This window comes from Alnus glutinosa, chromosome 10 (assembly GCF_958979055.1).
Source record: "Alnus glutinosa chromosome 10, dhAlnGlut1.1, whole genome shotgun sequence".
Classification (NCBI taxonomy): Eukaryota; Viridiplantae; Streptophyta; class Magnoliopsida; order Fagales; family Betulaceae; genus Alnus; species Alnus glutinosa.
Window position 1 is genome coordinate 9,863,157 of NC_084895.1, and position 18,203 is coordinate 9,881,359.

The window sequence follows — 18,203 nt, forward strand, 5'->3', positions numbered from 1 at the left end:
TCCTGATGCTTGTATGAAAAGATCTCAGATTCAGGTGGCCTGAAACGCTAAGGTCAAACCCTTGAAACCGCAAAACAAATAAATATAGCATGTACCACCGCGACTATAGTCACCACACCGGAGACTGCTTCGAACTGAGCAGATTGCTAGAACGAATGGTGAGAGAAGGGAATAGACCAGAGAGGCCATCAATCTCCGCAAAGATAGCAGGAAGCCCAACAAGATCGTCAGAAGCCTACACCACCTTGAAGCCCCAAGCCATGCGGGAAAATTTAGACTATAGTACGTAGGGAGATTTGCTGGCGAAGGCCATTCCAATTTCTCACGGAAAGCACACATTCAGCGGACAATGGATTGAGAATTATTCTCCCACGGGGCGCACCCCAAAGCTCAGAAGATTCGAGAATACTTTCTCATGGTCATAGAGGAGGAAGCCAAAGGAGTTCAACACCCCCACGACGAAGCCTTTGTGGTGACTTTTTCCATCGCTAACTTCAGTACTCGGCGGATACTGATAGACAATGGCAGTTTAGCAAACATACTCTTCCTGCCCGCCTTCGACCTAATGGACCTCGGGCGAGACATTAATCTACATCCTGTGAGCTGCAGTGCTGCACATTAGTAGGCCTCGTAGGAGAGGAAGTCTATCCTGTCGATACCATTGACCTGCCCATTACCGCAAACGGCTATCCTTGACAAACAACGGTGATGGCGTCATTCTTGGTGGTAGATAGCTCACCGGTGTATAACGCCATCATCAGGTGAACAATGGGTAACAAAATGAAGGCAATGACTTCCACGTATCACCTAAAGATGAAATTGTCGACGGAGCACAGAGTGGAAGAAGTGAAAGGTGATCAAGTTTCAGTGTTGAGGTGCTATCTTGCATCCCTTAAAGATCTACAAGCGAATGCTACATTAGCTGTAGGCGAGGTTGAAATGAGGAATGAACAAACCCTACAACAAACTGAACCAGTAGAGGAGTTCATCGATATACATTTAGGTGAAGACCCCAGTCGGACAATGCTCTGGGGCAGCCATTTAGGAAAAAAACACTAAGCTTAATTAGCTAGTGGAATTCCTTTAAAGGAATGAGGACGTGCTCGCCTGGACGTACGATGCCATGCCAGACATCGACTCCAACCTGATAGTAGACAATCTCAATGTGGACCCCAAGATTAAGCCTATAAAACAAAAAATGATAAGTTTCACACCAAAAAACAACTTGGTGATTGCCGATGAGGTTGACAAGTTATTGCAAGTCCGTTGCATCAGACAAGTATAGTATCTAGAATGGCTGGCCAACATAGTTGTGGTGAAGAAGCTCGGCGAGAAATGGGGAATGTGCGTAGACTTGACTGAGTTGAATCACGCTTGCCTCAATGATACTTTTGAGTTTCATGGATGTTTTTTCTGGCTAAAACAAAATTTGAATGGAGTCGTCAGATCAGGAAAAGGCATAATTCATCACTGACTACTATGGAGTCATTGCCTTTTGGCTTAAATAATACAGGAGCCACATGATAGAGGTTTGTGAACTCCATGTTTGAAGCCCAGATCGAAAGAAATCTGGAGATTAAGTAGAAGACTTTCTAGTATAAAGCTAAGCCGCCGAGCAGCATCAAGCAAATCTATTGAAGACCTCTGAGGCAGTAAGGAAGGTTCATATTCCCGCGAAGTGCGCCTTCAGAGTATCATCAGGCACATTAGTAGGCTTTGTGGCTTCTGAGCGAGGGATTGAAGCCAACCTCGAGAAAATCAAGGCGGTCTTGGAGATGTGGCCACTATGAAGCACAAAGGAATTGCGGCGCCTAATTGGGCAGTTGGCAACCTTAAATCGATTCATCTACAGATCCACAAATCGTTTCCTTCCCTTCTTTAAAGTCCCACGGAAGGCATTCAAATGGAATGCATAATGTGAAAAGGCGTTCCAGGAGCTCAAAAACTATCTCAGGAAGCTCCCGCTCCTTAGCAAGACAAAACTTTGTGAACCACTATAGACATCTAGTAGTAATACGGATGGCTGTCAGCTCGATCGGTTCTAATCTGGATTGAAAACTAGGCGCAGAAACGTGTCTATCATACCAGCTGAGCCACATCCAGAGGAAAACATAGCTACCAAAAACTAGAGAAACTTGTATTCGCCCCAGTCACTTCAGCATGAAGGCTAAAACCTTACTTCTAAGCACGTATCGTCATAGTCATGACTGACAATGTAGCGCCCAGCCTTTACTTAATGAAAGCGTAAGTGAAAATCTACAATCTCTACTAATTAAGCACTACTAACTCAACTTCAATATTATTAGAGTTTATATATCTCACAAGTTGAATTTGTTTATTTATATTTTTATTGTTTATTGCTCTCATGATCTACTGACGTTCAAGGCACGAAGCTGAAATACGATTAGAGATGGTGTTGCGAGTGTTGTGTTGACGGATGTTATCCTAGTATGGAAGAGTAAGATGCCATGTTCTTTGCTTAAGACTTATGTGTATACGTGATATCTATGATGGAGTGATCGTGTGCACATATGTCCAAGCGACCGATGAAAAGTATTAATATAGAGGGGTCTATATGCAGAATCTTTCAAGCGGTAGATTGAAACTTCTACATATGTTCACAGCTATATAGTATGATTTAAATGTTTTCTAAATAGTCGGTGTTTGCTGCATTAGCTGTTGGTAAATTGTGGCTAATATAGTGCTCGCACGACTAAAAATAATATAAAGGTTGGTTCTTTGTGAAAACTCAGTTAGTCTTATACCACTGAGGTCTTAGTATGAGGTATACTAAGGCGGTGAACTCATCATTTCACCTATGCTGATGTGGATACCACCACAACCGTGTAGATGATGTTCCTGTGATTGCAGGTACTCCTAAGGTGGACGATGATCCGGTAGCACACTACTTGGGTTACTACGATTGATGCACGTAGCGACGATCGCAGTGGGGTAGGACTATGGTGTCCTTATTTTTGGTATTTTTGTGTATGGCTTGATGTGTGGGTCACACCATAATTTGTATCAGCCATACTTTTGTAGTTACATGTATTAAACTTTAAACAGATAGATTGTATTATGGCTCACATATGTTTAGACAACTAGTGTGTTTATAGTTATGCTTTCCCGCTTTATTGATGTTATCATAAAGTCTTCTGTTGTAGATGTAACTCTGTATATCAGGTGCATGTTATGGGCATGTGCCTATGTTGGCTGAGCGACATATTCTCGTGCCACTGCGATGACTCGTTTCACGTTTTGTATAAAAAAAAAAAAAAAAAAAAAAAAAAAAAAAAAAAAGGGTCGTCACACTAGGAGGTTGGAGTCTTAGAAACAAGTTTTGGGGGTTATAGCCTGTAGGCAAAGAAACAGAAATGAAACAAATAGCATGCATAACATTGTGATGTATGATTGATTGTGCTAGACGTATTGGTATGCCTATGTTTCTTGGTATGGGATGGGGAACATCTGTATAGTGATATTCGGTTGTTTTGTATGGCATACTATGAGATAACGTGTATGCGGGAGTGTATGTATTACATGAAGTCTCCAAAGGCTCGGAATATCATGTATGCATGTGCGACTGAGTACTGACATTGAGTAGATTTCACGTGATAGGATGTGCTAGGTGTGCGTGTAATACGTGCGTTCCCCAAAAGTATGGAGCGTTATGTATTCACGTATGACCGAAGTATAACATTGAATGGATTTGTTGTATTTTATATTGATGTAAGGTTTTGGGATGTACATATGCACATATTTCCCTAAGGTATGGAAGAAATGCATGTGTCCATGGCCGAGATGTTATGTCAATTACTCATTTACGATACATGTTTGGGACGTGCGTATATTAGAATTCCCTAAAAGCATGGATGACTCATATGCGCGTAAGGTCGAGACATATATAGTGTCAACTTGGTCTTAGATGCTCACATATGCTTGCATTTTCCTAAAGGAACAGAAAGCTTGTATATGGGAATGTCTGAGTCACTTGAATCATTATTATGTATTGTTTTGGTTATTCAAATTATCATGGTTTACTTTATTGGTTATGAGACATTTTATAAACCTATCATGTCATAGTTAGCCATTATTGTAAACATATGGTAAAAATGTAAAGGTTGGCTTACTGCGAACACCAGTGAGTAATTATATTGCTGAGATCTTGGTATTATGTACTGAGGTGGTGAACTCATACTTTCACATTTACGGATGTGGTTAACCCTACAACTGTGCATATACTGATGCTTTGGCTGGAGGTTTAGCGGATATAGAAGTTGATCCCGTAGCACAGTATTTGGGATATTGCAACTGAAGCTGAACGGGACAGTTGTAATGTGATGGACCACGGGTTGTCCATCTTTTGTAGTTATTTTGTATATGACTATTGCCATTTGTGACACATAGTTTGATAGCCATTCTTTGGTATGTAAATAATGTTAAGTTTAAGCCTTAAGATAGATGTCATATGGCTCTTTGTTGTAATTAATTTGTGATAGATTTATATGACGTGAATTCTGGTATTTAGGTTTATGTTTTCTGCTGCATACTGTATGTTGGCTTTGCGACAAGTAGTCGTGCCACTGTAATGATCCATTTATGTTTGTATAAAAAAAAAATTGGTTCTTTATATAACTAATCTGATTAATAACAAGCTGGCAGATCTAGATTCACAATGGGTACATAAGGCTTCACTGGCGTTCCTAGGTTCACAGTTAATGGGGAAATACCTGAAAAGAATATAGTAAATTCAAACCTGGTGAGTGTAGACTCACAGGTGAGGCCTAGGCCTCCTAAATAAAATAAACATTATATGTGACGAAGCCTAGGCTTCAAGTAACACGTTAACCGAACCTAGGCTGTAACTAGAGGAGTAAAAGCAGAAAATAATTAAGATTGTGCATATAAAATTGTCATATCATTGCTTTATATATATATATATATATATATTCAATCTATGACTATGACTCGCGACCATAGATCATGAATTGTATATATATATATAGACATAAAGATATAGTATACATTATGTTTCAGTTCTAATAAATAAATATGTAAGCATCATATTATTTAAAACAGTTACTCACTTGATCATAGTATGAGATTGTGGAAGAATTTGCAATCACATACTTATTGGTGTAGGTTCTAAAGATGATGAAATGGACTAAGCTAGCATCCAAATATGAGATACCTAGTTATATTGTAATTAAATATGTTCATAGATGTTATTATTTGTATAACACTTAGATTGATGATAGTAATTAATAGGCTTTTTATGTATGTTTATGTGCCGCTTCTGGCATTTGATTTGATACAATTAAAGTATTTAGCATATTTATAATTAAGATGTATTTTAATCAGCTTTAATGTGTTATGATCCCCAAGTCTTTAAGAAAAATATATTTCGCTACCAGCCTCATCTCTGATAAGAATTTCATCTCAGTCGATGACGTAACGTTATGTGGAAGTTGAAAATTTTTCACTTACTTCTTTTTGTAAAAGGCAGAGCGTTACAACCTTTGCAAGAGTCACTTGCAAACATCATTGCCAATGAGTGGCGAAGATAAGGTTAGGGAAAAAAATTTGAAAAACAAAAACAAAAGTTTTGGCTCGGTGACAAATGCCAAAAAATGACAAGTCTTTGACACAAGCCAACATAGAAGAGGCAACCGGAAGAGGAGAGGAAAACATCATTAGATATGTAAAATCCAATGGCTTATGTAAAATAGTTAACCAAAACCCAATTTATCTAGTTTAGTTAATAGGTTTTAAAAGGCACCATACATCCGATTATCTATTCTTAACGCTATATTCTTTTTTTTATTACTTTTTTCATTATTCTATTCTTAATATATATATTTTTTTCAAACGGCCATATTTAATCATATTTGTCAATGGTCATAATGATTTATGAGTTTTAAAGTATGTTTATGCAAATTGAGAATTATGATAAGTTTTATAGTTTCATGATAAGTCATAGACTTCATGTTACGTTTGAAAATGACATGCAAAGTATATTATGTTAATGACGCATAAGTGTGTGAAAGCATGAACATGATGAGCATGAGCATGAACGAAATCACAAACGCTGAACGTGAGACCATGGGTTCAAGTCCCGTTGGCAGATCAAGTGTAAGATCGTGGATTCGAGTCCCACTGGCATCAAAAACAAGACCTTGGGTTCAAGTCCCACAGGTACTAAGAATGAAGACCATGGGTTCAAGTCCCATTGGTACCAAGTGTAAGATCGTGGGTTCAAGTCCCCCCACCACTATGAAACAATGAAAGCAAATGAAAGGCAAGCATGACATGATGATGATGTGTGACATGTTTTATGAATGATTTCATGCTAGATGTATTGGTATGTATATGATTTTTTTTGGAACAGAACATATGTATACCGTTACAGCTAGATTGTATAAAATGATTTATGTGGTATTTCATGCTATACGTAGTAATATGCCTATTAGTTTGAATGGAATAAAACATATGAATATTACTACGACTGGTTTGCATATGATGGTTTAGGTGGTTTCATGCTTAGGTGTACTTGAATACTTGCATTTAACAAAGGTTTGGAAAGCTTGTGTTGGTTTATTTTAATTGGCTACATTTTGTTGACAAAAACGCTTCCATACCAGAGACTCTATATTTCCAGAAGAATTTATGCAGAATATTTATCCTAAGATGGAAAGAGTTGAACAAGGCAATATCTGCACAGAATATCACTAAGAATGAAAGATTCTGGTGAAGGAAAGTTTCTAGAGACTTTATAGCTCAAAAAGTCAATTTTCCCTATAGCACGTCCGGACGCCTAGATGCCAGAGTCCAGACGCCTAGCTAAGAAACTTAGAGTTCAATACATGTTTGGACGCCATTAGCAGATGCAGAGGTCAGTAGGTTCCTATTTGCAGAGAAGTTCGGACACAAAAGTAAAGAATGCCGATGGAGGAGCCATTTTATGCAACCGTCCGGATGCTAGGGTTGCAAGTCCAGACGCGCTTCAGCAATTTTATGAAGTCGTAGATGCAGGTCCGGACGCCAGAAGTTAAGTCCGGACGCCACCTATGGAAATTTGAAATTGTGTAGAATTAGGTTTGTGAAACCTATTTAAAGGGGCTTCTAGGCTGTGTTTTCGTATGAATTCTGAATAGAATTCATGCGTGCTAAGAGAAGAGTTATTACGCAGAAATTGTTAGATGAGCTAATTCTCTTAGAGTTTTTGTGTTGTAACTATTCAACCATTTGATGCCTAACTATAGAGGAGCTCTAGATAAAGGGATCAATTGAAGAACTCTTTAGACAGGGTTTGGTAGAGAGGTGTTCAAGTATGGGTACTTGTTAGAGTTCATGGTACGACTGTTGCAAAGGTATTGTGAGTACGACTGTCTTGTAATTAGCTATTTCTTCTGTTAGTTGATTTCCTGGGTTTGCTGCCCTGGAGTGGTTTTTCTCTTTTCTTCAAAAAGTTTCCACCTCGTAACCAAATATTTGTGTCAATCTCTTTATTGATTTACATATTTGGTTGCATGCTTAGTTGCAGTTAATTTAGGAGTCACTATTATTTTTCAATTGGTATCAGAGCGGGTTCCCTCGTTTTTGGATTAATTTGCTGAGTGTTATCCTTGACACCTATTATCATGGCTCTAAATCTTAATTTTGTTCGTGCTTTTGATGATTCTAATTATGGCTATTGGAAAGCGTGTATGAGTTTTTTTTTTTTTTTTTTTTCTTGAAATCTATATACGTTTGGCATATTGTTGAATTTTGATGGAGTCCACCCAAAACACCAATTGCTGAATGGACTATACTTTAGAAAAAATCTCGTATTGAGAATGACAAAGCCATAAATGCTATCTGCCAAGAACTTTCAACATTTGAATTCTCACGAATCTCTCATTGTGAAACTACCCTGGAAGCATGGGAAATCCTGGAAACCACATATGAAGGCACAAACTTGTTAAATATGCCAAACTTCAAATGTTGGTTTCCCAGTTTGAAGGAATTAAGATGCTAGAGGATGAGTCTTTTAGTGAGTTTTACACTAAGATTAGTGATTTGAGAAATTCTATGATAAATCTTGGAAAGAAAATATCTTATGCAAAACTCATTATGAAGATTCTAAGATCTTTGCCTGAAAGGTTTAGAATTCAGGTGATCACCATTGAAGAAAGCAAAGATCTAGATGTGATAAAAATTGAAGAGCTTGTAGGTTTTCCTTGCCACTTGTCAAGAAGGTTAAATCCATTGCTCTTAAAGCTGCAAAAAGGTAAAAGTAAAACTTCTTTTGATGAAGAATCTGATGATGAGGATGGAATAGCCATGTTTGCCAAAAATTTCAAAAAATTGATGAATTCTAAAAGGTTCAAAAATAGAAAATTTTCTGATAATTTTAAAGAGGACACCGAAGGTGCTGAACAAGAAAAAGGTGAAACTGACAAAAAGGATCCTTGTGGTCCTAAGTGTTTTGAATGTTTAGGTTTTGGGCACATCCGAGCAGATTGTGGAAACCTCAAGCAGGCAAAAGGTAAGGCTCTCAAAGCCACTCTCAGTGATGATTCATACAATGAAGAGATTCCGGGTAAGGACTCAAATTTTTTAGCTTTTGTTGCATCTTATAATAGTCCTAAAGAGTCCAATGACTATTACTCTAAAAGTAGTGGTTTTGAAGATGAGAAAGAAAAGCTTCAAAGGGTTTACAACAAGATGTATGTTAAATTCATCGAATTAAGAAAAGTAAACCAACAGAATGTGCAGAAGCTTAATCTGTATGAGATAGAGAGAAGAAAGAAAATAGAAAAAATTAAGAGCTTGGAAGATGAATTATTTGAATTACAAGTACAATTAAAAAAAATTTCTAATGATAAACTGGTTCAAATGTTAAAAGGGCAAAAATGTTCATCTAATAATTCTGGTTTGGGTTTTAATAAATTTGATGCTTTTAACATTGGTTCTACATCTAAGACTGTCTTTGTGAAGCCTGAAATTGTAGAGCCTTAGGATGTCTGTGTGGACAAAGGTAAGGCAGTTATTATTTATTGTGAGAATGCTAACGTAAAACCTGTTGTGCCTGTCATGAAGCATGCCAAATCAAGAAGCCTTCCTACCTGCCTGCCATCACTATGGTGTCACTAGTCATATTTCGACCACATTATCCTCAAATCCACTCTCAGAAGCCTCAGATCAAAATGCAAGAGCCAAAGAAATGTAAATTTTGCACTAGACCTTCCAAGACTCATCATGCTCCTCGGTAAAAACGGCAATCCCCAAAGGTTTGTTCCCACTTGCCGTCACTGTGGCAAGACTGGCCATAACAAATCCAACTGTTTTAAGTTGAAGTCCCGTGAACCCAAGGATAATAACTTCTATAAAGGATTATTCAGCATGATACAAAATGTCCTGAGTAGATTGGACAAACTGGACAAGGTTTACAACCCTACAACTAGGGTCAAAAGGGTATGGGTAAGGAAGGATGAGACCATTTACCTCTTGAGGTGGAGTGGACTTACCTAGAGGTAGGTGAGTACATGGCATGCCTAGGATCATGGTTCCTTATCCTAGAGCATGTCGGGATCTATGCACTGCATCTTGCATTTATTGCCATATATTTTTGCTCATGCTTGACATCTCTGTTTGGAACTCTTTTTATCCTCATACTTCTTTGATTACTTTAAGAGAACTTTAGGTTTTCATGAGGATAATAGAAAAAGCACGTCGAGAGGATGCTTTTCTAGTAATATCAAACCTCTCTCTGAAGACAGGTTTGTTTTTCTTTACATGCTAGATTTAGGCTTTGCTATCTTAGTCTTTTTCTCTGTAAAACATGTTTTTGTTGTTTTTATTTTGTGAGTGTTTATTTTTTTCAACAAAAAAAAAGGGAAATGCAGTATATAATTTTTATTCTATTAGCTTTTCAGATATCTCATGTCTTTTTAACTGATATCTCAGTTGTTGTGCATTGATGAAATATTCTTACATATATTTAAGATGTTTAGTTTGATATCTACAGAGTTTTTTTGCTGCATTTGAACAATGATAGTTTATTCCTCTCATGCGATGAATTTGTGCAAAATCAAAAGCTCCCTTAAAGTAATTTTTTTTATTTTAATCTCTAGTTTTTTACACTGAAAATTCTTTTAAGAGTTTTTTTTTTTTTTTTTTTTTTTTTTTTGCAAAGATGGTCAAATTGACCAACTCGCTAGTTGAACCTAGAACCTATAAATTCTAACATTCTTTCTAGATTGCTGCACCAAGATTAAAAAGCAATAAATTCTTATAAAATATAGATATCAAAAAGATCTACTGCTGAATGTGCTGTTAAACTATTCTTACACTTGTCTCATATAGAAAGAGTCAGTGATCAAATCATTGCGGAAATAGACGATCACTAATGGACTAAGTAAAAGATAAAGTGCTGGGACTTTGGGGGAGTGTATCAGATGAGGGTGGCTACGCCCTTGAAAGATAAGGTTTGACTGTTGCCATTTCAAACAATAATTTTTCCTTTTTAAAAAATTCAGTTGTTTGAAACCTTATTAATGAACATGTTGCCTTAATTGAGAAAGCTTTCGCACGCGACACTCAAAGCTTGAGTTAAGCGAATTGTTCAAATTTAATATTTTGCAGAGAAATTTTTGCTCATAAATTACTTAACTCTCAATTATATTTTTGAATATTTTTTATATGCTATTGGATTGATTTATCTGTTTTAAATACATGTGTGATTTGGAGCTAACGTTAAAAAAAAAAAATTTCTGCATTTTTCTCCTAAATTTCATGTTTCTGTGTAAAGCATCTGGACGGCCGAGTCTCTCGTCCGGAGACACTGATCAGTATGTTTATCAGCGAAGCACGTCCAGACAAGCAAGTTTGGCATCCGGACAAGTGATCAAGGGCACATAAAACCCTATCTCTTTCCCCCCAGCCCCGTCACCTGTAGACTTTGAGATTTTGTTTTGTTTTGTTTTTTATTTAATTTTTTTTTTCTCTCTAGTTTTCTCGTGCCTTTCCTCTTGAGATTTTGGTGCTTTTTGTCTCCTTTGCATTATCTCATCTCACATTATTTCCAAGTATGTCCTTATTCTCCCTCTCATTAAGTGTTTTGATTATGTCTATGAGAATATAGGGATTATGGATAATGTGTTATTTTGAGATTTTATGCTTGAGATTAATGCTTGCTGGGGTTGGAATATTTTTTTGGCATTGTCATAATTGACATGCATGAGTTCTTATTTTTTTTTGGCATTTAGTTGCATGCATGCACGTGAAACTTTTGTTTGTCCTATATTAGTTTTGCATGTCCTGTTACTATTGGACTATATTGGTTTTGCATGCACATGCTATTATTTTCTGTCAAACATTTAGGCATACATTTCACTTGACTATTAAACTGCCTCAATATGTTTTTTGGCCTGGCATTTTTTTTTTTTGTAGGAATCTAACTTGTGTTTTGGGATATTTTTTTGTGTAATATATTTTTTTAAAGAAAATGTCTGTTGTTGTTGACAACAACTCCCAGGGCCGACTTCGCAAGAGGACAAGAGTGGAAATTGCTGATGCCAGGGAATGGATCAGCAAAAGGAAAATTGTGATTGAGCGGGCTATTTTGATATCAGATGTCATGGTCGCACCCTAAGCCTTCATCATCCAGATCTTCTAGGAGAATGGTTGGCTGAGCATGTTCAACTCCAAAAAAGTCTTTCCTCGACTTGTGCGAGAGTTTTATATGAATATGGAGATTGTTCAGACTGTGAGGCACTGTCCGGTTCTCAAGACAAAGCGCGGAACAAAAATCAGGATTAATCTTACTCTCATCAGCTCGGTGACCAATATCCGTCTGTCTCCTAATCTTGGGATTCCTTTCCAAGATTCTATGGATCCCCCTTCTTCGGAAGACTTGAGGATGTACTTTGATCCTCAAGGAGCACAAGTATGGCATGAAGACATGAAGTCTATTCCCATTGGTTGGCTGCAATCTCCTCACCGACTCCTGGCTCGAATTGTATTACAGAATCTTTGGCCGATCTCTCGCAACAGTAATCTTACTCTCAAGAGGGCCAGATTTCTTTATGTCATCATCACCAAAGTTTCTTTCTGCATGTGCAAACATATCGTGATGACGATGATAGAGATGCAGGAAGACAGTTAGGTGGCCTTGCCCTATGGAGGATTGGTGACTAGGATCATCCAGAGGTTTGTGACTAACATTCCCGTCTTTGAGCCTGAAGCTTCACCTGAATGACCATTTGGAAAGTAGACGGTTATGAAGTCAAATGTTCAACTCCAGAGGCACCTGAACCCAGAGGAGCCAGCTCATCCAGTTCCGCGGGCTTAACTAGAGCCATCAGTAGCTTCTTCTTCATACACTGCACCACCCCAATGACGCAGTTCTAAGTGCATTGAACCGGATTACTGATCAGCTACAATCTATGAAAACCCAGATGATTGAGGGGTTTCAGTCTTTTGATGAGCGGTTCCAAGCTAAAGTGGAGCAGGTCAACATCAATGTAGAAACCTCTCTACGTTACCTGGTGCTAGAGGATCAGCAGGATTAAGTGTTGTGTCACTTATTATTATTATTATTATTATTTTAAGTTGTTTTGACAAACAGTTTATTTTTGTTTGGGCTATTTTTACTGAACACTGGATATTTTGGATAATTTTTGTTGGATTATCATGGTTTATGTTAATGCCTGTTAATACTCTGTTTACTCTTTGTCCTTTTGAGACAAAAAGGAAGGAGTATTTTTAATTTTAGGTATAAGTCATTTTTGTTGGCTTATTTTAATTCGCTACACTCTATTGACAAAAACGCTTCCATATCAGGGACATCGTATTTCCTGAAGAATTATTTCAGAATATTTATTCGATGATGGAAAGAGCAGAACAAGGCAATATCTGTACAGAATATCACTAAGAATGAAAGATTCTGGTGAAGAAAAGTTTCTGAAGACTTTACAGCTCAGAAAGTCGGTTTTCCCTACACCACGTTCTGACGTCCAGATGCTAGAGTCCGAACTCCTAGCTCAGAAACTTAGAGTCTGATACATGTCTGGACTTCATTAAGGGATGCCTAGGTCAGTGAGTTTAAGTCCAGAAGAGGTTCGGACAACCCAGCAGACACAGGTCAGTAGGTTTCTGTTTGTAGAGAAGTCTGGATGCAAAAGTGAAGATTGCGGACGGAGGAGCCTTTTTATGCAACCGTCCAAATGCTAGGGTTGCAAGTTCAGACGCGCTTCAACAATTTTATGAAGTCTCAGTTGCAGGTCTAGACGCCGCCTATGGATATCCGAACTTGTGTAGAATTAGGTTTTCTGAAGCCTATTTAAAAGGGCTTCTAGGCTATGTTTTTGTATGAATTCTAAATAGAATTCCTGTGTGCTAAGAGAATAGTTATTAGGCAGAAATTGTTAGATGTGCTAATTCTCTTAGAGTTTTTGTGTTGTAACCGTTCAACCATTTGAAGCCTAATTAGAGAGGAGCTCTAGCTAAAGGTGTAAAGACCAAGAAAATAAGTAGGAAATTTAGTAATTTATAAATTATATTTATTAAATAGATTAGACTAATAATTATATTTTACGTGATAATATTCATATTATGAAAATGAAACGAATTTAAGATAAAATAATGAAAAGTGGAATAATAAAATACTACTAATGGGTCTTTAGGAAATAATAATAATAATAATAATAATAACAATAATAATGAGTCCTAGTTGAATAAATAAATTAATTGTAATGATAAAATACAATTGGATAGAATGTGGGGTTATATATTAGTTATTAAAAATATAGGATTTTAATATTGTGGGGTCCTAGTGTAATTTGTGAAAATCTAGACTTTCAAATAAAAAGGAAATCTTACCCTGCCACATGTCACTACCGGAATGGCTAGAAGAAGATAACCTCATCTTCTCCCAACCACCCACATGGTGACACATGCCCCACTCATTCTCTTTCTTCTCTTTTCTCTTTCTCTTTCCTCTTTCTTTTCTTTCCTTTTCTATCCCCCTCTCGTGGACAGCACCCCTCCCTCTTTTCTTTCCCTTTTTCTTCCTTCCTTTCTCCTTCTCCCTCACGCACACTCCCCCTCTTCTTCCTTTCTCCTTTCTTTTCCCTTTTCTTTCTCCTCTCCCTCCCTTCTCACTCTCACGCACATACACAGTGAGAGACCGAGACTGAGAGAGACATCGAGAGAGATCGACGCCGAGAGAGAGAGACGTGTAGACCGAAGAGAAGGAAAAAGAGGAGAAGAGAAGAAGAAGAAATGGGTTTTTCGGTCATGGGTCCTTATGAGGTAAAATCTCTAGTTTTGTTTATCTTTTCGTGATACCCATTGAGTTTAGAGTTAGAAAAGCATGTGGGTTGTTAGAAATCTTCTTAGATTCAAATTCTAGGTTAATATGGGTATTGGTTTCGGTTTTAGGAAGATTGTTATTGATTTTTGAGTTGTTTATGTGGGCATTTCGTCCATAGAAGCTTTTCTATGTAAATTCCATCATACCCATTGGATTTATATCTTGAAATCATATTAATTTGTGACATTTCTAATTGGGTCCGAAAATTAGGGTTTATGCTTGAGAATTTTAGGACTTTTCTATTTAGTTTAGTATGTTAGTTTGAAGATATTTTGGAGATGGCTTTGGCAGTGGTTTGTGTTTTTTTTCATTGGTATTTTTCTAGCATGACCACATGGGTGTTCAATGAATGAGTCTTTGGGTAAGGTAGTTTTAGTTATGATGGATTGTTATAGATTGTTGGTTGTTGATTATTGGTATGACTAATAGAGGGGTTGATGTTAATATGTAAAGGAGGATTTCAAGTATATGTTGGAATTCTTTGTTATGAATCATTTGGATGATTTGGTTATGTGATGAGGTTTTGTTATGGGGTGGGGTTGATTATAAATTAGTAAGAGATTTAATGAGCATTGCTATGTGGTTTTGTGGAAAATATACGGATGAGCCATCTTTTTGGGCATGTAGTTAATGTATATAGGTCCTTTGTTATACAACCAACTATGAATAGAAGTTAAAATTGGGTTGTATGATATTGATAAGATTGAATGAGATGGCTAAAATGAAATAAATAGATTCTCATAAATTGCGGTAAGAGTTATTAAATTAATATGTTAAATAAAATTAAGGCTTTATGGCTTAATTACTCAAGTATTTATATAATAAAATAATAAAGAGTTGAATAGGATAGTTGAAGATGATAATGTCACGAGATTTATAGTTTAACCTAATTAGGCCTGTAACCCATTAATCCAATTAGGTCCTATGACCGAAACCACTTGGATGGTTAGAAATTAATAAGAGTAAAAGTACTAAATGTCGTAGTTAAGATTAGAAGAACATTGAGTTGTAATGTCGAAAACAATCTTAAGTCAATAAGTAAATGTTAGTGATGGAAATACGTAAATAGGCTCCGGGTTCATTTGGTAATGTAACAAGATAGTTAATGTGCTTATCTATGTATTATAAAATACCTAAGTGCTTTATTAGGTTATGTTTAGTTTAATAAGCATTTTTATGTATGTATACATATATGGATCAAATATATATGGTTAACTTAGTAAGTAAGCAACAAGCTATAAAAAGAATTAATGACAACAATGCGACGTAATAATAATAAGTAGGCAAATAAAATAATAACCGTAACTTAAAGATAAGAAGCGGAATAAAATATGAACCTAGACCAGATGATTAATATAATAGTAGCCAAGGTACCTAGCTAGCATTAGAAGTGAGTAATGTGACGTATGAGCACGCAGGTAGATTATGCATCATAGAGTATAGGCTCAACAGCTAAGTCTAATGTCATAAATGTTTGCAGGCACGTGTCATAATTAGAGACTTCAACGTGTTCTTCAATGTAGAGTTCAAGAAACTAGAACATGGAGGAATATTCGAGTCATAAGTCCTATGAAGCCAAGGTGAGTATTCTACTCACTGAGGAATCCTAGGAATTTAGATTTACATTTTGATAATATTTGGTTGTATTTATTGTTATGGAATTTGTTGGTGAAAATACATGTGAATGAGTTGTGATGATAAATGGATGTTGAAATTGTAATGTATTTATAGTTATGGTTATGAAAGTGTTGGTAAAAATATATGTGAATGTGTTATGATATATTTGGATTAAGAATTGTGATGATAAATGGATGATGTTGAAATTGGAATGTATTTATAGTTATGGAAGTGTTAGTAAAAATATATGTGAATGAGTTATGATATATTTGGATTAAGAATTGTGATGATAAATGGATGTTGTTGAATTGGAATGTATTGATGGTTATGGAATCGTTGGTAAAATTATATGTGAATGAGTTATGATATATTTGGATTGAGAATTGTGATGATAAATGGATGTTATTGAAATTGGAATTTATTGATGGTTATGGAATTGTTGATAAAAATGAATGTGGTATGTGTTGAAATGAAAGATGTTTGGGAATACACATGTGATGATATGTATATAGTGTGGATGCTTTGGTATTACGAGAACCCGGTAGTTGATAGATGGTAAGTCCAGTGTTGTAGTATCTGGCACAGTGGTAGGCCATAGTGTAGCAGCTCTTGGCTGAGATGAGTGGTAGGCCAGAGGGTAGCAGCTCTTGGCTGAGATGTGTGGTAAGCCTAGCATTGAAGTGCTAGCACTAGTGAGATGTGTGGTAAGCCTAGCATTGAAGTGCTAGCACTAGTGAGATATGTGGTAAGCCTAGCATTGAAGTGCTAGTTCACGTGAGGTGTGTGCCCTGCGGGTCATAGCTTTACGGGCGGTGTTGATGGAAAGCCTAGCATTGAAGTGCTAGCACTAGTGAGATATGTGGTAAGCCTAGCATTGAAGTGCTAGTTCACGTGAGATGTGTGCCCTGCGGGTCGTAGCTTTACGGGCGGTATTGATGGAAAGCCTAGCATTGAAGTGCTAGCACTAGTGAGATATGTGGTAAGCCTAGCATTGAAGTGCTAGCTCACATGAGGTGTGTGCCCTACGGATCATAGCTTTACGGGGGGTGTTGATGGAAAGCCTAGCATTGAAGTGCTAGCACTAGTGAGATATGTGGTAAGCCTAGCATTGAAGTGCTAGCACTAGTGAGATATGTGGTAAGCCTAGCATTGAAGTGCTAGTTCACGTGAGATGTGTGCCCTGCGGGTCGTAGCTTTACGGGCGGTGTTGATGGAAAGCCTAGCATTGAAGTGCTAGTACTAGTGAGATATGTGGTAAGCCTAGCATTGAAGTGCTAGCTCACGTGAGGTGTGTGCCCTACGGATCGTAGCTTTACGGGCGGTGGTGATGGCAAGTCAAGCATTGAAGTGCTAGCACTAGTGAGATGCGTGAAATATTGTTAGTGGAAACCATGATAATATATGTGTGATGAACAACGTGACTTGTATTTGATAATGTGTTGTTATGTGAACTTAATAATTTGTGAATAACGCTGTTGAACCCTACATGCATTTAAGTTGGTGTATGTTGTATACTTAGTGAGTCTTATACTACTGAGGTGGTGACCTCATACTTTCACCTGTACGGATGTGGGGTTATACGGATGTGGTTAACCCCACAACCGTACAGACTCTGATGTTTTGACTGCAGGTTCAATGGATCTAATGAAAGACGTCATAGCATAGTACTTGGGATGTTATGACTGAAGCCCGACGCGACAGTTATAATGGTTGGATCATGGGTTGTCCGCCTTTTAGTAGATTTTGTTTATGGCTCGTGTCGCATGTGACAATTGTATTTATGAGCCAAACTTTTAGTACATATTTAATAGCTATATAGAAGTCTTAAATAGATAGACATATTAATGGCTCTTTGTTGTATTTAACTGTTGTCTATAGATGTACCTTCCGCTATGTTAATAATGTTATTATGTGTTATCCGCTGCGTAGATGTAACTCTGATTATCAAGTACATGTTATGGAATGTGTACCGTATGTTGGCTGAGCGACATGTAGTCGTGCCATTGTGATGACTCATTTTACGTTTAAAAAAAAAAAAATCGGGTCGTCACAAAAGGGATCAATTGAAGAACTCTTTAGACATGGTCTTGTAGAGAGGCGTTCAAGTATAGGTACTTGTTAGAGTTCAAGGTACGACTATTGCTAAGATCTTGTGATTACGACTGTCTTGTAACTAGGTATTTATTCTGTCAGTTAATTTCCTAGGTTTGGTTGCCCGTGAGTGGTTTTT

General features: G+C 37.1%; 1 long non-coding RNA gene across 1 annotated transcript; it reads left to right on the forward strand.

The window, feature by feature from the left end:
- Nucleotides 1–14,014: 14,014 nt before the first annotated feature.
- LOC133879327 (uncharacterized) lies at nt 14,015–17,895 on the forward strand. Its single transcript, XR_009902041.1, has 3 exons — nt 14,015–14,295; nt 15,837–15,936; nt 17,583–17,895. It is a non-coding gene; the product is annotated as an uncharacterized LOC133879327 (long non-coding RNA).
- Nucleotides 17,896–18,203: the final 308 nt, after the last annotated feature.